Here is a 5,833-nt window from a genome sequence, read left to right as displayed (position 1 = left end):
TTGGCAATGTGGTGGTTATAATAACAACTCCTCTTCTTCGCTAAAAAGCACAAGCAATGAACATAAGAGAAAGAGTCCACAAAATAAGAATCAACAAACTTATGTTTCAGGTGCGGTATGAAAGGACATTGGTCACGTACTTGCAGTATGTCGAAACATCTTGTTGATATTTATCAAGCCTCTTTGAAGGAGAAGGAGAAAAATATAGAAGCAAACTTTGCCTGTCAAGATGATGACCTCCTCAATGAATCCTTCGATTTTACAAACTTGGATGTTGTTGATTTTTTTTGCTGATGATCCCATCAATGGAAATATGAATATTTCTACTAACGATGAGAAAGTCCATAATTAGAGTTATTTTATTTGGTCATGTTTGACATATTTGTCCACTATTTATTTCGTTTTAACTACTTTAGTTTGGTATGTTAATTTTATGGACTTATGTTTAAGTATTTCTATTTAGAACTTATTATGTATTGTTTTTGGTTAATAAAGAAATGGACATTTCTCATCCCTTACTTGATTCCAAGAATGATGGTGAACGTAGCATCCCAAATTTTCTAATAGGGCTTAGGGCCTTGATTAGTGTGGCGGGAGGGCAATAATTGATTTTCTTATGTTAATATGTGAATTTAATGATTATGTGATTAGAAATGCATGTTTAGGTGAATTAAATATGCATGTGGGACTCACTTGGCTATTAGGGGCATATTCGTAATTTGAACCCGTTGAGGGTATGCTTTTGAGCTATGTGCGGTGTTTCCGGCATGAGGAGATTCTGTCTCGCGGTGTTAGCAGAGAGTCACGAAATTGGCGTTTAGTTGTGAGATTGGTAACTACTAGTCACTTGAGGTTGGTGTTGCTATAGAAATAATAAGTAAAATGTGGTATTTTTGCAAAGAGTGAAAGGACTAGGTTGCCCTTGAGGATTAGTAAATAAGTGAGTTAGAAGGAGGGGTATAATGGTCATTTAGGTTCTAAACTAGACAAACCCAAAGCTAAAGTTAGTCTTTACGTTCTAGGCTTTTCAAGAGTTCTAAGGTCATTTGGTTCAAGTGTTCAAGAAGGAGGAGGAGAGCACAAGACTAGGTAGCTGGATTTTTGAATGAGATTGGGAGTAAAATCAGAATTGAGGAAGAGATTAGCAACCATTCACACCTAGGAATCTAGAAATTTAAGAGGAGGTAAGGATTCATTTATGTGGTTTAGGTCTCTTATGTTGTTCTTGACGAATGTGATATTGAGTTCTGAAATTGGTTTTTGGGATGAAGTTTTGAGGAACTTAAGCTTGGAAATTGGAGGATTAAAGCTTGGAGTGGCATTGGAGGCAGCCTAGGGTCGAAATCTGATCTAAAGGTAAGGATTCCTTCAAGTTTTGAAAAGTTTCTGGTTTGGTTTAAGTTTTTGTAGAATTTTGAACCATTTATTGAAATTGAGCTTAGGTGTGAGTTTGGATTGGGTTTTGATGCATATATGTTATGTATGTAGTGTTATTCGGGGTTTTGGGACCCTTTGGGGCTTAGCTGCACTTGGAGCATGACTTGGGTGAGTTTTGGCTCGGGGAAAAATGGTGGAAAAACCCAGTTTTTTGGGTTCACGTAGAAGCGCTGCAGCGCTGTTCTTCCAAGCCGCGGCGCTGGGATGAACCAGGTCAAGGGGCCTTGTCTAGGTGTCGCTGCACCTATATGGCTAAGCCGCGACGCTAGGCCATTTTCAGGGCTCTTAAATTTGTGTTTTTAGGGCTTAGGCCAAGGGGGCTAGGGGGACGATTTCACCACCTCGTGTGGGGAAATGGGAGGTCCTGAGAGCACGGGATTGGTTCTGGGGATCAATTATAAAATCGAGTAGTAACGAGAAGATTACTTGTGGTGTGTGACAAGGTTACTGCTGGGACTCAAGAGAGTATCATTCTCGGAAGTCGTAGTTGCTTGCCTAACAACTAGCACTTTAAATTAAAGGTAAGGAAACTGTTGTACCCGTACAGCAGGGTGTGGCCCTATTGTTTGTAGAGTAGGGTGTAGCCCTATTGTTTGTATTGCAGGGCGTGGCCTTAATGTTTATGTTCAGTATATGTTTAAATATCTATTGATATTATGTTATATGATGCATGTTTTTGAGTGAACGGCGAAGGCCAGGAACGGCGAAGGCTGAGAACGGCAAAAGATGAGAGTGGCAGGAAGCCAAGTATGGCAAGGGGTCGGGCTTGGCGTTGAGCATGTTGAGTGCAGACTGCTAGGGCGAGACCTTCTTAGGGTGGTGGAGCCACCCTCTCAGTGAAGACCGCGAACCCAGGGCCTGGTAAAGTGCTTGGGACGATGTTGGCCGCTATGTGTTTAGCTCGTTGGCTATTTTGTTGTACTCTTTTGATTGTTATATATGTTATATGTTTTTTGTTATGTCTTACTCATAATTTACCAACATGCATGAAAATACACAATTACGCCCTCAACGGGCCAAACTACCAAAATGCCCTTATAATGAAAAGTGGACCCATATGCATGCATTTATCATCATATAATAATATAATTCACATAATCATGCACATAATCATTTTATGGCATAATAAATCAATTATGGCCCTCCCGGCCTCCTACTCAAGGTCCTAAACCATATTAGGAAATTTGGGTCATTACACCGAGAGATCGAGTTTGTCATAGAGTTGGCACCGAGGGCGGAGCGAGTATCTAGGACACCTTATAGAATGGCTGCGGCAGAGTTGAAAGAAGTGAAGATTCAGTTTCAAGAGTTACTGGATTTGGGATTCATCAGACCGAGTTTTTCACCATGGGGTGCTCTAGTGTTGTTCGTCAAGAAAAAGGATGGGTCCTTAAGGATGTTTATTGACTATAGAGAGTTGAACAAGTTGACCATTAGTAACAAGTACCCATTACCTAGGATCGACGATTTGTTTGACCAATTACAAGGGAAGACAGTGTTCTCTAAGATTGACATTCGGTCAGGCTACCACTAGTTGAGGATTGAAGAGGACATACAAAAGACCGCTTTCTGCATGAGGTATGGACACTATGAATTTCTGATTATTTCCTTTAGATTAACCAATGCCCCAGTAGCCTTCATGGACCTGATGAATAGAGTCTTCAAGGATTATCTGGACAAGTTTGTGATCATATTTATTGATGACATATTGGTGTACTCGTACTCTCAGTCAGAGACAGAGCATGAGCAGCATCTACGCCTAGTATTACAACAGCTGAGAAAGCATAGATTATATGCTATGTTTAGCAAGTGTGAGTTTTGGCTACCGCAAGTAACATTTCTGGGTCGCATCATTAGTAAGGAGGGAATTCTGGTTGTCCCAAGTAAGATTGAGACAGTGAGGAATTGGCCTAGGCCGAGCAGTGTACCAGAGGTTAGGAGCTTTTTGGGATTGGCAGGGTACTACTGGCGATTCGTCGAGGGATTCTCAAGAATAGCCACACCATTGATTGAATTGACACACAAGAAGACTAAGTATGTATGGACAGACAGGTGTGAGAATAGTTTCAAGGAGCTGAAGTGGCGACTGATCACTGCTCCAGTATTGAGTTTGCCGTCAGACAATGAGAAGTTTGTAGTCTATTGTGATGTCTCCAGGGAGGGTTTGGGGTGTGTACGAATGCAAGCTGGAAAGGTGATAGCCTACGCGTTGATGCTGTTGGAGGAATATGAGCAGAGGTATCCCACACATGATCTGGAATTGGCAGCGGGGGTATTTGCACTTAAGGTTTGGAGACATTATTTATATGGCGAGAAGTGTGAAATATACACCGACCATAAGAGTTTGAAGTACTTCTTTATTCAGAAGGATCTGAATATGTGCCAGAGGCGTTGGCTAGAGTTGGTAAAGGATTACGATAGTGATATTCTATACCATCCTGGGAAGACCAATGTGGTGGCTGACGCACTGAGTCGGAAAGGCCCAAGATAGTTGTTCAATTTGAGGCAAATATCAGACAAGTTAGCCGAAGAAATGACTAGAGCAGGTATAGAGTTGGTGGTTGGTCAGTTAGCCAACATAAGAGGGCATCTTAGCTGGAGCGGCTAAAGACTTTTCTATTTTGGAGATGGAATTACTGAAGTATAAATGCCAGATTTGTGTTTCATTGAATTCCGGTATTCGACGAGAGATCTTATATGAGTCTCATACCACTCCATATTCTTTACATCCAGGTACGACGAAGATGTACCAAGATTTGGGAACTCTGTACTGGTGGCCAGGAATGAAGAGGGATCTGGTGGATTATGGCCAAGTGCTTGACTTGTTAGCTGGTGAAGGCAGAACATCAGAGGTCAGCAGAGTTGTTGCAGCCTCTAGGAATTCTGGAGTGAAAATGGGAGGATATCACCATGGACTTCGTGGTTAGATTACCAAAGATGATGGGACAACATGATTCAGTGTGGGTGATTGTGGATAGGCACACAAAGTCAGCCTACTTTTTGCCTGCTAGGACAACTTATACAGTTGAGTACTATGCTGAATTGTATGTGAAGGAAATTGTACGACTACATGGGGCTCCGAGATTGATAGTATCGGACAGGGATCCCACCTTCACCTCAAAGTTTTGGGAGAGCTTACAGAAGGCTATGGGCACACAGTTGCGGTTAGTACCGCTTATCATCGATAGACAAATGGACAGTATGAGAGAACAATTCAGATATTGGAGGATATGTTGCGAGCCTGTGTGTTTGATTTTGGGGGATCGTGGAGTAAGTATCTCCGTTTGATCGAGTTTTCATACAATAACAGTTACCAGGCGACTGTCGGCGTGGCTCCGTATGAGATTTTGTATGGGAGAAGGTGCAGATCATCCATCCATTGGGATGAGATGAGAGAGAGAAGATATTTAGATCCTGAGGTTGTTCAGAGGAACAATGAGGCGATTGAGAAGATCATAGCTCAAATTCTCACTTCCCAGAGTCGGTAGAAGAGTTACTCAGACTTGAGACGCATGAGCGTAGAGTTTCAAGTCGGTGATCACGTATTTCTCAAAGTTTCTCCCTTGAGAGGAGTGAAACGGTTTAGAGTATAGGGCAAGTTGAGCCCTAGATTTTTTGGCCCCTTTGAGATTCTGGAACAGGTTGGAGAGGTAGCTTACAGATTGGCGATGCCTCCAGCTCTATCAAGGGTTCACAATGTGTTTCACATATCCATGCTTCAGAAGTATGTATCAGATTCTACGCACGTGCTGAGTTATGAGATCTTGGATTTGGATCAGAGTTTATCGAATGAAGAGAAACTTATTCAGATTCTCAACCGAAAGGAAGTCTTGCGGAGCAAGACCATCACCTTAGTAAAAGTGTTGTGGAGAATCAACAAAGTGGAAGAGGCGACTTGGGAACTTGAGATAGATATGCTGGAGAAGTAACCCAAGTTATTCAGGTAATTTCGAGGAAGAAATTTCTGTAAGGAGGGGATAGTTGTAGCGTCCCAAATTTGTTAATAGGGCTTAGGGCCATGATTAGCGTGCCGGGAGGGTAATAATTGATTTAATTATGTTAATATGTGAATTTAATGATTATGTGATTAGAAATGCATGTTTAGGTGAATTAAATATGCATGTGGGCCCCATTTGGCTATTAGGGGCATATTTGTAATTTGAACTCGTTGAGGGTATGATATTGACCTATGTGCGGTGTTTCCGACATGAGGAGATCCTGTCCCACGATGTTAGCAGAGAGTCACGAAATTGGCGTTTAGTTGTGAGATTGGTAACTACTAGTAACTTATGGTTGGTGTTGCTACTGAAATAACAAGTAAATGATGGTATTTTTGTAAAGAGTAATAGGACTAGGTTGCCCTTGAGATTTAGTAAAGAAGTGAGTTAGAAGGAGG

The sequence above is a fragment of the Humulus lupulus genome, chromosome 7, assembly GCF_963169125.1.
Source record: "Humulus lupulus chromosome 7, drHumLupu1.1, whole genome shotgun sequence".
Classification (NCBI taxonomy): domain Eukaryota; kingdom Viridiplantae; phylum Streptophyta; class Magnoliopsida; order Rosales; family Cannabaceae; genus Humulus; species Humulus lupulus.
The sequence above is the reverse complement of the archived record's forward strand: the minus strand, read 5'-3'. Positions refer to the sequence as shown.